Genomic DNA, 22,338 nt, shown 5'->3' with positions numbered 1-22,338 from the left:
AAAACAGAGTGGAGGGGAGCAGAGAAAGGCAAAGTCCAATTATGATGCAGTCGAGTGTGCTTGTGCGTATTCCCCGGCACACTGGTGCAAAAATGTTTGACTCTGTTCTTAGATGCACTGTGTGTGTGCAAATTGTGTGCCACAGGGCGTGTGTTCGTGTGTCAGCGCTCACTGGTGAACACATGTGCGCTCTGCGTGGGTGGACGGGGGACCGGCTTCTGACGAGAGGGGCTCAGTTTGTCCAGCCTCACAATATGGTGATGAGCGCTGGAGAGGAGAAAGCTCATCAGTGATGCAAAGGTTCAAAGACTTGGTGCCTGTCTCATCATCAGAGCTGCAACAAACACAAAGGAGGTGACCAAGTGACCCGCCTCCCTCCTCCACACACCACCAGCACACACACACACATTTTGTGCCCTATAAAAGGAGAGTCTATGAAAGACGCCTGCTTTACACAAAAATTCAGCTTGAATCCACTCCACCTTTCAACTGATCAACTGACATCGTTCACATGTAAGCCAGGGACTAGGCATTGCCAGCAGGATCTTTTCACAACAACTCCAACTGGTAGCCAAATGCCACATAAATCGCTCTGTAAGACGGAAATACACGAGAATTTACAGCTGGGAACATTTTCTGCTCAAAAGCTGAGATGTTACATAAAACAAAATATTGACATGAAGGTCAATATGAAAGAATGATAAAAGGATGTACCTTTCATGTGACGGATTCTCCACAGGCTCTCTGCTTGCAAAAGACGCATCAAGGTCATTACAAATGACAGCACAATAATCAATATTCTCTCACTACTTGAAGGGGCTCTCCCAGTCGTTGTAGTCTCCTGACTCTTGCAGCGTGGAATATGGAAAAGAAAACCCGCTCTGAGATTTTGGAGGCAGATGCACAGTTTATTGTTCCAGCTACTGGCTGCGCCTTCCTTTCTCCTCAGACTCATACATGGAGAATGTTTTCCACTATTCCTCGACAAATTCTTCCTTCCTTGGAGTACTAGGATTCATTTTAAGGCGGGTTTTTGATGTCATTTTGCTGGAGGATCAATACATTTTGGACCTTTTTAGAAACTCAGGATGATAAAATGGAATCTGGCACGTGTGGGGAAAACCGCTGCCAGGAGCTGTGACAAAAAAAAAAAAAATCAGGAGGTTTATGACCTTGTGCGAGTTGACGTTTCCCTCCTTCTGCTTGTGAATTGATGCGGGGATTCCTAGTGCTATTTTTAGCCTCTTGGTCGTGGAGAGCTGAGCGTGGGTGGAGGAGAGAGAGAGGAGAGGAGAGGAAGAGAGAGAAGCTGGGTGGTGGAGGGATGGGGGGTGAAGAGGAGGTAGAGATGGAAAGAGAAGGAGATGGAGGTGAAGGGTGGTGGTTGGGATTTGCATGAGGAAGGAGGAAGAGATGGACGGGGTGGGGGGTGGTTGGGGGTTCCCATGCGGACTTCAACTGCAGCAGCATCAACACAAAGCTCCCTGCTATGGGGGCTTTGAATCGTGACCAGACAGCCAGGAAAAAACAGAAGGGAGCGTCGTGTCATCCTCTCTGCACAGGACGGTACTGCCTGCTTTCATTTTAGCATGGAGTGTTAAATTATACAGGTGTTTTAAAATGATGCTGGGGCAGAACTCGTGCTGAGTGGGGGGAACAGGAGGGAGGGGCTTTTATTAATGGGACTAATGTGTTGATCAGGGAGGCTGTTCAGCAGTAAACCTAGAGTCATAAACATAGAACGGCTTTTTATAAAGATAGACGTATATATCTGCAGCCTCTAATGCAGGCCTGTCTCAGCAGTGCTATTAAAAGCATTGATTTTATGTCTCTTACATCCCAAACTGCTAAATAATATTAAAGTCACGACGAGGCGAGTTAATACACGCAGAGCCATATCTCCACTTGCGCAGCTTTTGTCTTTTAAATGACAACCACTAATTGTTATCCTGTGCATTTCTTCACAACGTGTTCCCAGCAGATGAAGTCATTCGATTCAGCCCACGGGTTGAAGTCAGGAGGAAGGTGGAGGGATGCGTGGCATATGGGGATCGGGTTTATTATTTATCACCTCCGCACTATTTTTAGAGGAGCTGGCATTGAGGGTGTCCGGGCGCATGGATGGCAGGTTTCCCCGTCACCCCGCAGGTCACACAGCGGGGGGAGACCCATGCATGGTATTCCGCAGGGAAAGGGAGGGGTAGAAGAAAAACCACAGGCATCAGAGGACTCCTCTGGCTGGCTGCATTATTCACTCAGGCACTTAATCAGAGGTGTGTAATTACAGACACAAATGGGAGCAAGGAAAATGACTGCATAGGGGACGTAGCCTATAGAAGGTCTCTTAACAAGAACAAACATTAGTCATAATTCACCTGAAATTTGACTAATGTAAGCTCACCTGTTACATATGCTCTAAAATAAAAGAAAAATGTAAATTATTAATTTAATTAATTTATAATAAACTCCTTTATTTTTAACTCAGGTGAGATCATCAGAGTAATTTCTTTGCTTAATAACAGAACATAGGGTTTTTAAAGAGTCTTTTCTTTCATCTATGGGGTTCCGTTTGTCTAAAATTAACAACAATAATTTAAGTTATTTAGCCAGTTGTTAGAGGAAAAACTGTCTTAATTTTTTATAGTCATGTTTTTATTATGTTATTCAGATTGATTTATGAATGTCACAGATTGATTTATGAAATTCATAAATCATCCGTTATTCAGACTGATTTATGAATGTCACCGTTTCAAACTAACTATTTAATTAGCAAGCTAAACATTTATTTTACCAACTAAGTATTTATCATGACTGGGAAGCTAAATATTCCAAAAGATTAAACAGAGTAGCAAATGTCAGGCTTTCTGTTTTTTTCTCCTTGTCTCTTGCAGCCTCAGTGAACTGCAGAAATCTTTGACACCTTTACTTTTATTAAGCTTCTTCTCTGTGGTTCCTTCGTCTGTAATTTTTTTTCTTAAAAATACTGAAAATATTCACCTTGAATCGTCTTCCCTCAGTAACAGTCTTGACATGAAGAGGGTTGCAATCAGGCAAAAGGTCGATTTGTGTTTTTTAAATTTCTCACTGACTGGTAGCTGATCAAAGCAGATCAAGCTGAAACTCATAGAAGTCAGTGTGGTCATGTCTGCTATGTGCAGCAAAATTAAAAAAATTTCCTCAAGTGAATCCAGTGCATTTTAGTGATTTGTTATTAATGACAGTAATCCCCAAATCGTTAGTGCTTTTCCTTTTCACCCATCCTCCATTCTTGTCTTGCCTCGTTTATAAGTGATATCCACGAAGGACATTCGCTGTAGGCAGTTGTTGGTACAGCCAAAGCCTCAGCAAGCAATTCAGAATGATAAGTGACAATATTATGCTGTGATGCAGCTTTCTGCAATGCTGCAGTTATGTAAGAGTAGCCTATTCCTAAAACACACTTTTATTTTTACCTACATTTTGCATTAAAAACTGTCAGATAAGAAAAGACAACCTCTTAATGTCAAACTAAAGAAGACGCTGATTTTATCAAGTTTGATTTTATAATGCTAAAAAATTAATCACAAACAGTTTTCCTTAGTGCATCTTTGGTTAAAACTCTTAGAATAAGTTATGAAATGAAAACATCTAACAGAAATAAAAATGTCATGTATAAGTTCATCTTTATCGGTGGGAGAAAGCCCAGACAAAGCAGTGAAGGGAAATGAGAATCGAGCAGAATTGCGCACAAAGGTGATGGCCTGACTATATTTGGGGGCACTGCCCACCCAAACTGAGGTTATTGTCAGGCGATAGAAGAGGATCTCCAGCCACTAAGTTCTGTTTATTTATATAGAGTCAATGTAGCATATTTCATTAACCTTTTAAAAGGAAAGATGCATTGTTCCAGGTTATAGCAAAAATGCTAATTTCCACATGCAGTCCCAGTACAGATATGTAAAATATATATTCTTTCTCCTAATAAATCTACAGTTTGGTTTCTGTCAGTTCTAGAAACAAGAGAGAACAGAGCAAATTTCTCTTTATAGTGGCCCATAATTTAATTTTACTTAATAGGAGCCATGATTTAAAATTGAACAAACTTTGGCTCCTATATGCATTATGAAATATTTCATCCTATTTGATGATTGTTCTGAATATTGCCACGTTCTACGAACAAATGATGCAATTTGTCCAGGAGACGAATGTAGAAAAACAGTTTGCTTTTTGTCTCAGTCTGTCAGCTTAACGTCACACGCAGACTCGTTTATTTATTGGTTATGCAAACCAATAAACAACAGCCCTGAGAGCGCAGAGCAAATATTACGTTCAGGAATTAACACACAAAAGAAAACCCACAAAAACATTTACCACACAAAAACGGACGTACAAACACCAATCAGAATATTCTGTCTGTTGCAGATTTGTGTTTCTGAATTTCCATTTTGTGATCATTAGGAAGTGGTCGCCTGAACACTAGCGGTGGTTGATTAGCCATCTTAAACACCTGCACTTCTGATTATCTGTCTGCCGAAATACTCCGAACTGCGCACCAAGAGTACATGTTAAAGCAAGGGCGTAGGTTTGGTCTAAGTTTTAGTGGGACCTTACAACTTACTGACCAACCCCCCCCCCCCTCCCCGACCATTTTTGACCAGTGGGGTGGGGGGGGCACCACATTGGCTTAATAACCCCTCCCCCCAACCATAACCATAACTTGATCATACGTCTTGTGTAAACTCAGCAGATCAGTTCAAGAACACTTTACTTTTTCCTTTTCAAAATTCAGCAGCGTAACCTGGTTTGTATTCACACTAGCTTAACTTAATTTAAGACTAACACTTCAAATGCCATATTCACTGAGATAATTTCACAGTATAAGTAACACCTCACCTGGAGCCCTGAAGCTCCAGCCACCTCTCCATCGTTCTGCTCTGCCCCTTGCTCTGCTGTCTGAGCATCCTATGTGAAAAAATATTACATAATTAACAGACCTATTCTACCTCACATTCAGTGCTGACCGTACTAAACACCGGACTTTACAACAAATGCGTTGCGTGATAGATATCTAACTTATGGGTCCACTCACTGTACTTACAGCCGAGGTAGCGAAATAACTTCTAATGTCTGTCGTCCTTTTCTTTTTTGGTGGCGACATGGTCTCGGAGACTCATAATAAATGTCAAACTCAGAAGGAGACGCGTTCACTTTCAGCACCATGGACCAAGCTTCCGTTCCGCGTGTGGCCAGCTGGCCGCCGCCTGTTGCAGCTAATCAAAGAACGTAGATCCACGTTCTTTGAGCCAATAGCGGCATGGGTCGTCATAGTTCATAACAGCGAATTTTAAAATGAATGCTACCACTGCGTAGTATATTGAAATATTAAACTAATCAGTGTAGATTTTCGTTTATTTATTTTGTTTTTGTTAAAAAATACGTTATTTTTTTTTTTTTGATTAATATGGCAAAAATTGGTCGGGACTATTTTATATCCCTTGAATATTGGTCGTGACATGTCACGACCGTCCATACCCAAACCTACGCCCATGTGTTAAAGTGATAAAAGTTAATCTATCATGACTAACCTCTCCACTTTCTTTATATATATTTTTTAATTAAAGATTTTTACTGACCTGTGAAATGTGATCCCTTTGGACATTGTTGTCTTGCTATCACAGTGTTGACAATTTCAAAACTTTGCGTCCCCTTCTCAGATTCTTTGCTTGATTGTGTCATTTCCCCAAGCACCGATATTCCAGACTCAATGCAAAGCAACAGCGCATGTGGCGCGCTGCCACTGCGCAGTGCACGGGCGCGCACAGTAAGCCACGTGATGTCCAATTCAGTCCTCAAGGGCCGGTGTCCTGCACCTTTTAGATGTGCCTCTGCTGCTCCACACCTGAATAGAATAATTAGGTCATTAAGACTCTGGAGAACTGATCTACACAAGGAGGAGGTACAGTAATTAAGTCATTTCATTCCAGGGTTTTGTACCTGTGGCACATCTAAAAACTGCAGGACAGCGACCCTTGAGGACTGGAGTTTGACACCTGTGCACTAGATCACTGAGCGGACTTGCCATTTACGTTTTACAAAGGAATTTTAAATAGCATTACCTGTCTGTTAATTTTTTGAAGACAACGTGTATGTAACTTGGCTACATACACGTTGTCGTTGGCATAAAGTTACGTTACATAGATGTAACTCGATGAGTCACATAAAGAACAAAAGGTGCAGGAAATATTGGTGGGGACTGTTCCCTTCATGCCAGAGTTGGTGGAGACATGTCCACACCAGTCCTTCAGGAAGTTACACCTATGCCACAGAGTGTTTTTCAACAAATAACTGCTTGACTGGCAATTTAGTCACTGCTGTCATTTACAGAAGATAAAATTGAATTCATGTATTGACTTTCCTATACCATTATAGAACAATATCCATTTTTTCAATAGCCATTTTGTTAATTCTGTTTATTACTTCTCGTAACTGAATGCTAGAATGTCTTGTTCGAATTGCTTCAGAGAAAACAATAGCTGCAGGCTATTTGCAATAGGACCTATGTAGAAGGCAAAGGGCGTAAATCCCATCTTATTGGGGGGAACCATAAACAAGAACATTTCTTAAGACCGATTTTGGGGTCTTAGCAAAGGGGGGTTCAGCAAAGTTACAGTGAAATGTAACATATTACATTAGTTAAAATTCAAGCTGCAGGACCAAAAATGACTAGTAATACACATCAAACGTGTTTTTCTAAGTAACCTGTTGAGAAGTAAAACTAAAATTCAAATGTTGCTTAGATACGAGTTTTGTTCAGTCTCACTGATCTAATCTCTCTGCTACACCTTTACAAAAATGTAAGGTTCTAAATAAAAAACCTTTAATAAGTAACTGCTCTCAATAAAATTCCTCATAAACACTGATTTATTGTAATGGCTCCCAATACAAGTTATAGGCTGTTTAAATTATAACTTAAGTTGCTTTATTTTTAAGCCTTTTTTAGTTTTGCCATGTCCTGGATGACTGAGAACCAGCAGGTAGATATAAATGAATATCTGGTGGCTATTATAACGTAAACATAACACTTAAAGCACCAAGGTTTATATAGAAAAATATTCAGATTTTATTTTGTGATTTTAAAGGCTCTACGTTGAAGACAGTGAGAAATAACGGCACAGCTTTCTGTTTTTTTCTACCTGTTCTCTCTTCTGTTCTCGGCTTCCACACACAGAGCTGTCGGCCACTCCTCAGCTCCTCCCTCCCGTTTCAAACTCTTCTAATAGACCCTTTTCACAGTGACGTCAGACAATGGCCGCCATAACTCAAAACTGGGTATCTTTACTTCCGGTGTGATTTTGCCTTGGGAACCAAGCTGAAAACTTCTCGCATTCTCATAATCTTAAGGATATAATAAAAGGTAAGTTTAATAATAACAGCATTTAAGTGTTAGATAGCTGTTACTAATCATTGTAAATTCACCATTCTCTATCTGTGTATAAAATAAACAGCCTCCGATCGGAGAGTAAACCACCTAGCAGCAGCTTTAGCCACATTTAGGAAAAATATACTCTCTGTCAGCGCTGTAACGTTTAGAGGTTCACTTTCTGTGTTTTATAAAACGGTGTTTACGTGTTAGATAACCGTTATCAGTCATTGTCAATTTACCATTCTCCAACTGTATTCAAAGGAACCAGCTTCCGATCATGAGTAAACCAGCTAGCAGCAGCTTTAGCCACAGTTAGGAAACATATACACCGCCGCCTGTCAGTGATGTAACGTTTAGAGGTTCATTTTCTGTATTAATGGAAAATAAAAACAAGACAAAAGCCACAAATAACAGTTGGGCTTGACGATATTTCTGTTTTTCCAGCAACAAAATGCGCATCTCCATGCACTGTTCATGTTTCTGTCACTGCTAACTGTCACAGAGTCTCTCCCAAAGACGCAAAGAAGGAATAAAAATAAATACACAAGAAAATATTAATGTGCAATGATTTGGATAAATAACTTTAATCTGATTACTGGATTTGAAATACGAACTCGTTAGATTATTCGTTACCGAAAAAGTGGTCCGATTAAAGACATTACAAAGCAGCGGCGGCACCGGACATCTCTGCTTATAACAAACAAATCCCTATTTTATGGGATGAGTGGCAACTCCAGTCTATAATTTAATAATCTGATCAAGATTAGAGCCTAAAACGTTATAGTTCAAAAACAGTAAAAAGGTCTGGTTAAGGAACAGTTATGTCACGTAGTTAGCTAGCTAACAAAATTCACTAATGCTAAGCTAACGGTTACGCAAAACAAAAATACCTACCTTCATAGTCAAACAGGTATTGTTCGGTGAAGAATTTGTAGCCTATGTCTAATTTAGATTTTTTTGTCAGAGAGAACTGGTTTGCAAATCGTGATATATCTTCAAATCTTATTTTAGGCAAATGTTTTAGAGACTGTGTAAACTCCATGCTCCGGTGATCTGTCTGATCAACATATGCTGTCAGATTTATACATCTCTCTCTCTCTCTCTCTCTCTCTCTCTCTCTCTCTATATATATATATATATATATATATATATATATATATATATATATATATATATATATATATATATATATATGAAATAGACAACTTTATCATTACTTACTATGTACACCGGAACTAAGGATACACAGCTTCGAGCCAAAACGGAAGTTGTGTGACGTCATGTGAAAAGGGTCTATTAACTAAAAGTTAAAGAGTTAAATATGAATGAGATGTTTCTACCTTTGACAAAAAAGCTCAAGTCTATGAAAGCAGCGTAGCAGTTTTGCTAATGAGGCAGCTTATCAAGATTCAGCCAAAGTAAGAAAATAACGGACTGCAGTCTGATCTTTACTGTTAATGTGTTTCTTCTTATTGAGCAGTGAATGTAAATAAAAGGTGTTACATGTCTTTTGTTTAAAGTATTTACTTGTTGGAGGGTTTTATGTTTGTGATGCAGCGCCACAGCTAACAGCTAGCTCATCACTTCAGTGGCTCTAACGGAGCCTGTTGCTCCGTTTTCAAGTTGCACTGAACCATTGTTCTAACTAAGGTAGGGGGGACCTAAAAATGAAGGGGAGGGGGGGCAATACTAGACTTTTCCAAGATTGGGGGGGTCCGGACCACCCTCCCCCACTGGGATTTACGCCTATGTATGTAGATACATTTTAAACGTACGCTTATAAAACACTTTCATTGTTTCATCCACACAAAATTATTACAGTTTACAGATTACTACAGTTTCCTAAATATGAGGAGGAACAATTGTTAACATAAATTAGGGTATGACTCTAAAATATATAAGCTAAATACAGACCTAAATAAATACTGTATAATGATAGTCAACATAAAGTGTGTGCTCACAAAATCAGCCATTGCTTAGCAACCTGAAACATGCAAAATATTACAATATTACAACATTACAATTATAATACCAAAATGCTCCAATATTGCACTTAGATTTCAGGTTTAAGTAAAATAAGACAGAATGAATCTTAGAGGAGTAGAAAGCAAATGTAACTTTAACTCAAGGTAAATGTGTTTACTGCTAAACTTATATTTATTTCCTATAAGAGAAGAGCTGATCTCACGTACAGCGACTTACAGAAGAATTTTTATTACAAAACTTTTAAGCACTTCAACAATAAATGTATTTTGCGATAGACTAACACAAAGTCAGAGTTGCTGTGAATTAATCACAATGGATTCATTCTTAATAAGATGAACTAAGTTAATGTTTTTATTATGGCTGCCAATAGATTAAAATAGGATGTAACAAAACATGGTCTGATGATTTTGTATTTATCATTGTTCATGTTTATTATTTGTCATAGCAGTTTAGTGTTGCTTCAGTTGCGAGAAGCTGCTTGTAAAATGATGCTTTTCTCCATTGTATTGTCAACAACAGTAAAATCATTTCGGGGTTCTTCCTGTCCTCTGCAGAGCTGCAGCATGGCGCTATGGAGGACAGAAAGAACCACCAGCGGCGAGTAGGAGGAGAAATGGAGAGGAGAGAGAATGGAGCTGTTTTCAGAGATTACTTTTTTTAAGAAACAGGAGATCAATGCCATAGAGAAACAGCTGAAACAAGGAAAGAAATTACGTTCAAACTGTAGTGCAGGTGACATAAACAGTACATAAACCTGTGCATTTAATTGCATATTATTGACATTTTCTCACTTTGCGAGATTTATCCAGGATTGGCTTGCTTCAGCTGACTCATTTCATACTATCTAGTGTTCTGAAAGCAGTCATTCTTACTGCTTTTTCTGTAGCAAACACAGCTGTAATTTTGGCATTTGACAGTATTTGTTTAAAAAGGACGTTTCTCAGTTTCTCTGCATGTTTTTTATGTTTTCTCTCCTTCTTGGCCATTGGGCAGAGAGCCAAAGGGAGAAAATGTTTTGTGATATGACTGGGTCTGCCCTGTGTCCAGCGCAGTGACTGCTTATTGGAAAGTTGCACAGACATTTTTTTTTACAATTACAATCCATTGTAATTGCCTTCCTGTCAGTCAAGCGATGATGCCACAACTGTATTACGTAAATTCAGAAAAATATCTGCCACTAGTACAAAATTTAACAGCCTGTAATCAGCTTCTTTTTTAATTTTCAAACAAGCTTTAACAGGTCACCCTGATGTCTGTAGAAATATAACAATCAACAAAATACAAAAGCAGAAATAGCAGTGACTTTCCCTGATCTGTATTCACTTTCAATGGATCACTGACTGTTTTTCCCTGAAGTGCTGCCACTCTTTCAAATGTGTCACTTTATTGTTCTGATTTCCTTCTTTTCCCCAAAAAGGAGGATATGATTTCACAGAACGTTAAGTGGATGGGATACCAGGGAATAATGTTGGAGCTGGGGAGGATTGTAGAGATCATGGTTGGTGGTGGGGGTGGGTGGAGCATCTCTGACCTGGCCTAATTAAACCCACCCACCAACCAACATCTCTGATGGGTTGGCTGTGATGTGTGAAGGACACTGGATGACTTTCTGAATCATAATTTGCCTGACTTTGACAGAAAAATGATCAGAGTAGCTGTTGTTAGAGAAGCATTGGGAGACATTACCTGCTGTATGTTCTCAATGAAAATGTACAGGGAAATAAAACGGCAGTTACTCCGGTAGCCAATCAGAGGAACAGACAGGTGGGTGGAATGTCCATCTAAAACTGGAGTCATAAATAAAAATGCTGCATGGCATCAACCACTTCCACCTTAATGCTGAGCATTCTGAAATGATCTCATCCCTTTATGATTATGCTTCTTTGCAAAGCTCTAATAGAGTTAAAGTATGACCTCATATTTTCTTAATAGCTCTGACCCAAGTTTAACTGAGTGGCGCCAGGTGGATCTAAACTAACCTCGTTTTCCTCATAGCCGGCATAATTAATACCTAATCATATTCCGCCATTAAAATCACAAGCTTCTGGCTGCTACCAAACCAAAAATGAAGACCTATGGACATCATGCAGAGACGAGACAAAATCAAATTCCCAACATATGCTCAAACTCATAATTCACATGATAGAGGTCTGAGAGAGCTGCAGGGGGGGAGCATGTGGCTGAGAGGAGGGAGGCCTGCAAGCCGTAGCGCATTCCTCCCTTCTGCACATAGGGTGATTGATGGTGGGTGCCAAGGCAACATCTTGTCTGGGGCCCAACACACAAGGGTGCCTCACAGAGCAATGATGGACGAACCTGTAGATGCTACCTAAAAATCGAAGCTGGCACATATAGCGCATTCCCAGCTCTCTATCTTAACCTGTAATGTATAGTGATTGAAATTTGTTTCGCAGTCCACTGCCATAGACAGTGATGGATGCCAAAAAGGAAACACAGGGAACAGAGTAGAGGAGAGAGACTGTGTGCATGCATTTTACATTTGTTGGGCACCTGAACACTTTCCCTGTAGACAAACATACAACCAATAGAGGTGGAGGAGCTAAGCAGTTAATGTAGCAGTTAACGCTAGCAGCTAATGTTAGCGACTAACGCCAACGGTCCAAGTGACGACTGAACAGCACAAATAACATAAACAAAGATATAACAGAAGAGGACATGGACGAGTTTTTGATAACCCTGTAAAGGGGAAGAACGAAAGCAGACACGACACGGACACGACGTTACTCCTTTCGCTTCCAGTGTTATTATATTATTTCAAGAGCAGTTTTAAACATTACACTGTCACATACTGAGTGCTGAACATTGTACACAAACATTGTGGTTATATCCACACAGTAATAAGAAATGTAGCCCAGGGCGCAGCTAGCCAGAAAGCTAACGTGAATATAGCTCTTAAAAACTCAAATTATCGCAGAGGCCACACAATCCCTGCTCATTCGACAAATGTAACGAACCTAAATACAGCTTTAACCCTGTATTTAAGAACATTTTAACGATCACTAAGCTTCATGTCAGGGGAACTGACAAAGTTAACGCTGCAGCAGGAGCTTTTTCTCAAAGTTGTAAATGATGGGAAGTCACTACAAACAACGCTGACAGAACGGGATAAGAAGAATTCTTTGCTCCAGGAGAGAATTGGAAAACTTGAACAATACACGCAGAGAGAGTATTTGGTGATTACAGGACTTAAAACTCGACACCGAATGTATGCCAGAGCGACAGCTAATGGAGATTTAACAGCGGACACAGAGGAGAAAACTGCTGGAGCAACTGGTCGTTTGTTTTCTTCAGAGTCAAGACATAAACATTCAAAGCGAGGCAATATCTATTTGTCAAGGAGGAAGTCTGAGCAATCCAGAGCCGCTATTAGAGTTTGATTCATCAGCAACAGAGGAAAGATGTCTTAATGCACGCATAAAAAACGGAATGGAACAAACATGTTTGTAAATTAAAAATTAAAAAAAGGGAATTACAAGAGAAGCGAGGAGGTTAAGAAATCAGAAAAAAAATGGAACATGGACTGGGGACGGGAATGTATGGATTTGAGATCAAGTTGGAGCTGTGAAGATACTCAAAGACATGGCAGAACTTGATAAGTACACAAAGAGGAAGATACAACCTTGACGCCTGTTACTAAAAAACAACAGATAGTACAAGGACAGAGATCATGAGAGGAAGCAGGTTAGACACACATGTTTAATGGACTAATATGCAGTGAGGTCAGTAACGAGTTACTTAGTGACGCGTTAGTGACGTCGGTACAAAATTTTACTTCCTCTATGTGTCTTGGGGAGTTTCTGTGCGACAGTATCAGCAGCGACAAAAACATAAACAGTCGAGGGAAATGGGAGATGCGCATTTTGTTACTGGAAAAACAGGGAGTATTTTGAGTCTCGCTCGCCAAGTCCGATTATTATAAGCAGCTTTGGGCTTGTTTTTTTTTTTTTTTTTTTTTCTAAAGTCGCTTGCGCAGGTTGCGCTTTTTGTGCTTGGAAATAAGCAGACATAAACCCCAGAATTTGTCTGACATCCAGTTAGTTTTAGTCAGACTCTCCCTGTCCATCATTTCCTGGATGATCCGTCCCGCTGTGTCTTTGTGTAGCAAGTGTGTAAAACTGGTTATATTTCACCTCAAATCCATCCTCATTACCTGTGTATTTGTTTTTCTTAGTTTTTGAATTGTATTTTATTTTGGCGGAGAAGCTTTTATTTTCTTGTTTCCTGTCTCCTCGTCATATCCTGTGTGTTCGCGCTGCCCTCCTCAGTTCGCGCCAAGCTGCGGTGGGGAGAGGTGTGTGTGGGAAAGTCAGAGCCCAAGAACTGGAGTGCTGAGAATATTCTTGTTTTAAACAGAATAAACCTGCCCTACTGCTGCAATACACCCCGGTGTCCTCGTCTCCTGGTTCCCTTTGCCTATTACACACAACGCAGAGTACATGTACAACAGATGAGTCGGATGAGAACGGCTACATTTGTTAATGTCAAGTTAATATATTACCTCTGAAAGACGTTGAGTTTCGCGTGGCGCTCCAGAAAACTGTAAACATCGAGACTAATATGAACAGCGCAATAAACGTGAAAACAGCCACGAATGAACGTGTCCATAAAGTTGTGTAACTAAACGCCACTATAATTATTAATATTAAGATAAGTGTCACAAATCTGTGCAATGGGACATCAGAGGTGTGGAGCGGCAGGAGGAGCGCTGTGCCTGCGCTCTGACACCAAACGCAGGGCCGTAACGCAGAACCTGGACGCTGGAAGCGGCAAAATCCTATTTATAGTTTTCCAGACAATACTGAAACACAGAAATTACTAAAGTTTTTATTGTACTGTTGTAACCATTAAACAACATATAAGTGGAGACACATTGTTTATGTTACCATTATAAAATAACTTGCAATTAAGTAATGGCAAAGATCAATGTAATTTTCACAGAGCGTTGTTAGCAGGTGCTGAAAGTAACTAAAAAAGCTACTTTTAATGTAATTTAGTTACTTTCCAAATCAAGTAATCAGTAATCTAACTAGGTTACTTTTTTAAGGAGTAATCAGTAATCCAATTAAAGTTACTTTTTCAAAGTAACTATGCTATCACTGCTAATATGTTTCCTCGTGGACAAACACGAAGACACGATGATCTTAAAGATAGATGTTGATCATTGATTTCTCAGAATTAAAGAGTTTAAATATTATACAGAGGAACGATTTAACAATATACTGTGATGGACAGAGCACTGTCTGTCATTCATTTCAATAGTTTGAACTGGAGTCTAGTAAAAGTAACTGATTAAATCAACTCAGTAAAAGTTTTAATGTAATTGTGTAACAAAGATTTGGTGAAAGGAAACTGATATAAAAGAAGTTGATGGTTGTCAGTTATATTATTCAAACAGAATTGAGAAGAAGGGATAAGGAGTTGCTCTACAAATAAATGCAGATTATATGTAATGATGACGTTAATATCGATTATGATGCATTTGTCAATCTGTTGACTAGTTTGTATTGTAAGAATTGTAAGCTAACCAAAATAGAAGGTAATATCAAGACAATTATTAATAACAAACTCTGGATGACAAATGGTATAAAAATCCCTGCAAGAACATAAATGATCTGTGTAGGAGTTTTAAAAATCAAGATTCAGAACAGCGTGACATCACTGCATCCTCTACTGCGCACGTGGGACACTTTTAGGTCATTTGCAATCCACACAGGGGATCACATGAAAGTTGTATATTTTTGGAAATGTGAACAACGCAAAATAATCTGACTTCACAAAAAATCTGAATTAATGCCAGTTTGAACCCCCATTCTGTCTATAGATGTTGTGTCCTTGAGCAAGATGCTTCATCTGCCTTGTCTTTAGGAGTAAGAGGGTCCAATGGCTCCGTTGGCATGGCAGCCTGCCCCAGGGGAACTGTGGCTACTATGTAGCTTACCACCATCAGTGTATTGTCCTCTGGACTACTGGACATATAGCATAAGCATTTCTCTTTCACTCTTTTGAGTTTTTGCCTGTCTACCTGGACTTGGAAATCAATGAGAAAAGGTAAGGCTGTATATTCTCTAAAGCATGCAAATGGAGAATGTTGTTTTACAAATGTTAGCAGCACTAACAACGCTAGCTGATAATATGATATGCTAAAGACTGTCATGAGTTTGTCTTAGTTTTGAAAATTTTTTTAGGCTAATAATGAGGAGATGATCACACATAATGTTGTTGTACCTTCAAATATCATAGTTCCTAAAGACAAATAATAATGGGCAACAATCAGTATCAGCAACTCAGAGCTTTACAAACCCCTGAGATCAGCTCAGAACGGCTGCAGCTCTATTAATTACAGGGACATTATTCACTATCGAACTTTTGCAGGTGTCTCAGTCAGACATTTGCAGGTTGTTGTTGCTCAGACAAATGACTCACGTGGTCGTCCTCTATGTTCACTGCCATGTCAGTACCCTGCTATGAGCATGTATGACACACAGTAAGTGAGCTCTTGTGTGACCTTCCCTCACATGTCACACATTCACATGCTCTCCCAAACCCACACATGACTTAAGACCTGTGGGCTTTTCTGGCTCAATATACAAGAAATTATTGTTGCAGCTTTGTCGAGATCTTCATTTAAAGGGGCAGTAGTATGGTTTGTGTTTTCCAGGCACAACTTATTGCACAATCAAGTAACTATACCTTCACTTGTTATAAAAATGATATATATACCAAATATATTCAACGTCTTGACATTGGGTCTCTGTCTCTTTAAAAAATTCTGCTCTCTCTGAAACTTTGCCTTCAGGAAGTCATCAAACATAGCTCCTCTGTTAATACTTTAACAATGTTTTTTACCAGTGTTGCTCTGAGACGTTACTCCTATAATGAGCTCAGCAGATGAGCTTTTCTACCAGGAACTTGTTATTTACTTCTGGCTAGTCTGAAGGAGCTGAGTGGGGGAGTTGCAGTGGAGGGGGGCTCTGTGAGGCCAAAGCTTGGAAACTATAGCTCCCAAGTGTTTTGTACAGCTGAGTGGTTGCCATGGAGATTAAAGGATTTCTCAAACATGCATAAAATAATCAAAGCAACACTCTAGGTATGGTTTTGATGAGGGAACAATATTATAACATGATGTAAAGCTCAAAAAAGTTGATTTTACTGCCCCATTAGAGACATTAAAAGTGCAAAGTGACTCTTTAGGAAAAGTGTTATGCTTGCATGAAGGTGTTGAATTGTCAAATGATCATAACCAGGAACCAGCGGCTCACTCTGTCCTTCCATGCATGCTCCCTCTGTGTCTTTTGAGTATAACATACCTGATGACACATGTAATAAAGTCCACTTTGGTGTATTGTTAGACGATCACATTGACTTGTCATGGTGAATCTTCCAGTAGCTGATAAATATTAGATGGGAACAGATAATAAGTTGACTGAGGGGGCCTCCCCCTACCAAGGCAGGAGGGTTGCACACTCAGCAGTGAAGCATTGCCCAATGAGACTACATCCAGGCTGCTGAAAGATTTTCTCACAATTGTGTGCACAATGCAGCATAATTGTGGGTGGATTTCATGCAACTCTGAGAGTAAAAACCAAAAAAAAAACAAGTGTGTATTTGTCTACAATTTTGTATCTGTGTGCCAGAAAGAAAGAGAGGAGAACAGCAGATGAAGGTTTTTTTTCCTCTGCCATATCTGCAAACCTCTAGCTGGATTTTACAGCAGTTGCCTCTTCATCGTGAAAAGAACTGGATTGTGTTTTAAAGCCGTAGCTGAAAGATGGGGATTTCAGGGCTTACACCTTCTGTGTGTGAGTATGGCATGTCATGGAAGGGAGAAAAAAAACTGGCATTTGCATGACTCAGAAATATGATCCAGACATGTTTAAGCCAGCTCTGTAAGCACACATGTAACAGAGTAAACCGGGATGAATAGCTGAATTCATTATGAAATTACTTAGCTTATGTTTATTCATTGAAAAAAAAAGAAACTCCTGTTCTGACTTTTAGATTCATATAGTCACAGTCTGTGATGTAGAAGGTAAACAACTCTAATAAGTTTAATGTAAAACAGGAAACCTTCTGAAAATGCAAAGAAACTCTACAACATGAACATTAAAATACCATGAAATGTACATGCTGGCAGTGAATCTTTCACATAACAAAAAATGACTAAACAAAAGTTGAGCTGTACAAATTAATTTCAAATGTAATCCATGAATTCTTATATTTCAGGGCTGCAACATGTTGGTTCATAAAGCTGATGATGTTTTGTACTGTTGCTGAAAAATGATGAAAAAATAATAAAAAGTGAATCAAATATAAAGATTATTTTCAGTCTGGATGTACATTTTTAAGACAATAATGTTGCAGTGAGCAGCATATGGGTCACTTGCCACTAAACAAATCCAGCCCACTGCTTGGTGACACTGTGACAGATAATCAATGGTTCATTTCACCTATCAGTGGTTATAATGTTGTTGGTAACCTGGGCTGCTGGTTAATTGGGCTACATTTTGAGCTTGTACTTTATATACTGTTCATAAATTAAGGTAAGTCTTGCTTAAGACTGCAGCCAGGTGAAAATACAGAGAGTAATTAACGAATCTCTGGGACGTCTTGGGTTGTATTTCACTTCTTCTGGCAGACTGCTTTACCACACAATGAGATGGAGACCTAAACTGCTGAGGCTATTCAGCAGCTCAGTATTCATTTAAGAAATTAACAATGACGATTTTTTTAGCCTGAATTTGCCTTTTAAATCAAGTACTTCAACATTATCAATTTAAAAGTCTAAGAGACTTTTAAATTTAGAGCAACATATGCTTTGAGGTGAGGTGTTGTGAATTGGTGCTATATACATATTGAATTGCATTGAACTGAATTGTATTAATTTGAACTGAAATCATCATCATCACCTTTATTAAAGACACAAGTAGGTCCATATTAAAAAAATATTTGACTGAATTAACTGAATTGAATTTAAATTAACTGAATACAACCGAATTGATCTGAATTGAACTGAACTGAATTGAATTTAATAGAGCTGAATTGTATTAAGTTGAAGTCCAGCTCTGCTGCTCGTGACAGAGAGGTTACATTTAAAAAAAATGTTTTAAGTTGCGCATTGAATTAAAAAGGCATGAAACAGAAAGAAAGAAGGAAGTCCGATACTTCAGCTTCATTAACATGCACATTAACATGGGACCGGTCAGGCCCCAAACATCACCTTATCTCATGTTGAAAGAGAAATACAGCGGCTGACAGAGCCTTTGCATTGCTTATTGATGAGTTTGAGTGGATAGGATGACAGGACAATGTGAAACGAGAAACTGTTCACAGGATAAGGTGGATGGGGAGGCAGTAGCAGTGGTGGCTGTGGTGTGATTTAACATTTCAACATTATCACTTAAAAAGACAAGCCTGGCCCCGACGTGGGCCCAAATGGAGTCACTGGTAAGGTAAGGAAGGACGTAGAAAGAAAGGAAGAAAACGATGCCGAGAGATCCCATGCCACACGGGAGCGGAGAGGGAGAAAACTGAGAAAAAAAGGAAGTAGGGGTTGCATTTCCACTCAAAACTTAATTATGTATGGAGGGGCAGCTGGAGAGAAAGAGGTGAAGAGGAAAAGAAGTTAGTACCAACCTAACTAAAGGGATGGTGTGGCAGGTGGAACAGAAAGGGCGCAGAAGATAAAGCATAGCTCTTACAAATAAAGCTTTAAGACTGTATTTGTTAAAGAGTTTCTATGTAGTTATTATCAGTGATAATTCTCTTACTTGTGATAGGAAAATGTCATAATGCTTTTGAGTGTGACAGAAAGTAAACAAGTTACAGTTTAAAAGAACTCAAACTGAAAATCTTCATTATCGTTGGAATATAACAGGATGCAGTGACATCTGGCTCATAGGGGGCACTGCACTTCCTGATGTTCAGGGGGGAGAGCGGGAAACCTAAAAATTACATGTTTTAAATGTTATTTAAAGCATTTTAAAAATAATTGTATTATTCTGTTTTTCTTACCAGTGTGTGTCTAAATGTAGTCTGAATGATTTACACAAAATTTCCACAAACCGAGTCAAATGTTGTGTCAGTTCCACCAACTGACACAACATTTCCACCAACTGAATTCAACAAATGCTGGGGGGAAAAAAACGTTTCCATTGAAGTTTTGCAAAATACACAAATTTTGTTACGGCTGAAAAACCAACTGGTCCTATTGCAAACACTTTTTACCAAAAAACATGAGATTTTTTTTTTGTTTGTTTGTTTGTTTTTTTCCCTTTTTTTCAAAAATGGGCTTGTTTCCATTAAGCAAATTTATTTTCATAATTTCAATTTGCGCAGTATCATGGTCAATGGAAATGCAGCTGCAGTTACATCAATCCAGCAACAGTGTTGCACATGTGGAGTACATTGCACACAACGTGTCAAGAAAATGATGAGTTGGAAATGTTCAATCAGAGGCAGCCTGGGTGGTCTGGTGATCAACCTGTGTAATAGCCCAGTGTTAATATGTAGGAAGCATTGTTTTCTTATAATTTGTTCACGTCTGAAACAGTTCCATGCTAGTTAAGCCCAGTCACACATGAGCAAGACGAAGGAATGGAAGGAGTGATGGGCAATGATATAAGGAGACATTGGAACAATTGGGAGCAGCTGTGAAAAAGCAACCAGAGTAATTGTTTTTTCTGGGCCAGCCCACTGCTGTCTGCGTCTCTACCCATCTAATTTTTCTTCTTGTACTCTTCTTACACACCAAATGACTCATTAACACACATACAGTACACACACACACAGTCACATACATTTTGAGCCCCTGTTCACTCTGTAGCACCTCCTTCCACTGCAGTCTAATTTTCTTGCTCTTGTGACGACTCTTCCCTGAAACTGAAGAGGGTTATTCCTGTTTGTGCCGCGCCCACACACATCGCATGCACAAGTGACAGAATCACCAAGTCTTATGCTTGGTCCAGTTATCCTCAACTTCTCAAGACACTGGCTTCCTGATTCACAGTAGAAGTGAGATTGCTGGGCCAGTGTTCTGTGGCTGCCCCACTTAAGAAAGCAGCAAGCTGACTTTACATCAGAAAGGGTTAGGAAGGATTGATAAGTTAGTTGAATTATGTGTTTATGAGAAAGTATTTTTGTTGTTGTTGTTTTTGTTTTTCCTGTCGACCAGAACACATCTGACAATTTCTACTGCCAAAAGGTAAGTTGTTATGTTTAGTATTTTTTGAATGGGATGTTTGTCCTTTTATTTTCCTCTGCTTAACTGTGGTCAATTTGAAGATGTAGCAAGTCCAAAAAGGCATTCTGATTGGATGAATGAACTACTTAGGTTGACTTATTTCAGTTTAGGGGAGCAGGACAGGAACTCTGCGTTTCCCCCATTATCTCTAAAGCAGAGTCCAGTTACCCTGCAGAAAAAGTCTGTTAAAACAGAATAGAATAGAATAGAATAGAATAGAATAGAATAGGAATATCCTCACCCCTGATTTCCTTAATTTTGATTGATGCTGTCCTGAAGTGAAGCTGATCTTATTCACCAATCTTATTTACTTCGACAAAGGTTTAAAAATCATCCACATTCCTCTCCTGTTTTTGTGTCATCTCCTTCAGTAGTTGTTGCAGCGCCCCCACAGGCGAGCCAGTAAACATTTTTCAAAGGTTTGGTTAGTTTGACAGTGCACCGCGTCAGGTGGAAATGTCACAAATATTTTGTTCCCAATTGAACCGAGTCTATCAGGCTATTTCTTTTAAAAAGAAATGAACAGGCTCACCTAAAAAGTGGTTGGTCAGTGAATGGAGGCCGGACAACTCAATTCCAATTTCTTACTCAGCAGCCTGACGGTTACACAGTCTGGGTGAAATTGAGAATATTTTTACTGTCACTATATGTGATGAGAATTTTCTGGAAACCGATGTCTAAACGAACCATGTGCATCATGAAGGAAAAATGAACTAAATAACAATACTTCACTATTTGTTGGGTTTGTCCTGTTTTAAAATCAGCTTTTATTTTTTAGCCCAGTTTGGACCTTTCCTCTGAACTTGCAGAGCTGTTATAGTTCTCCCTATTTTTATCTGTCAATTCTGCATCAATTCATTTATGAAACAAACATTGTTTATATCCAAAATATAAAACAGGAGTGGTGTGGAGTGATCCCAATCCTTCACTTTTCTAAAAGCACTTTCCTCCTTATCTCGAGACGATCAACACTTATTTCACAGAAATCTAAAAAGATATGTAGAACCAAACCATATTTGGTAGCATAAATGTGTTTTACAAAATATTTGTATATTAGTTGATTTCAAAAAAAAAAAAAAGAATAGTGTTCATGTGACTTGAGTAGATGACCGACACAAGATCAACCTCCATCATTAAACATGGAAGGTCATTGTGCAGAAGGAAGGTGGTTCCAGATTGGCACACCTGCAACACAAACAATGGATTTTAAATTATTCAGTGATGCCATCAGATTTAGGCGTAAGCAGTAGCGCGGTGCATCACTGTATCTGCGTTGCACCAAGACACTCAGCTCCCTCCAGCTGCAGAAAACTCATCTGCGCTGGACCAGTGACTGCTGCTGCCACACTGCCCTCTACCAGCTCCGCTCTATTAGTTCAGCTTCACCACCTCCCAGTGGCCCCAAGGTTGTGACAAAGTGGCAGTTAATGTCTCTCTGAGTGCGTGTATGCGTGTGGGGGCGTGTATGTGTGTGTGTGGGGGGTGTGTGTGGGTGTGTGTGTGTGTGGCCGTGCTCCTACACACACATGTTTGGTATTTTGCATCTTCCACTGGACAGATTAGGTGGATAATATAGCATGAACATAATTTAGAAAATTGAGCTAATTGGTTGAGTAATTGGTTGAGAAGTCATTGGCAAGAAAAAAAATCTGGTGACATTTCTGACTAAATAAAAGGAAAACAAAGGAAC

Source organism: Xiphophorus maculatus, chromosome 6, assembly GCF_002775205.1.
Source record: "Xiphophorus maculatus strain JP 163 A chromosome 6, X_maculatus-5.0-male, whole genome shotgun sequence".
In the NCBI taxonomy this organism is placed as follows: Eukaryota; Metazoa; Chordata; class Actinopteri; order Cyprinodontiformes; family Poeciliidae; genus Xiphophorus; species Xiphophorus maculatus.
This window is presented reverse-complemented; position numbering follows the sequence as displayed.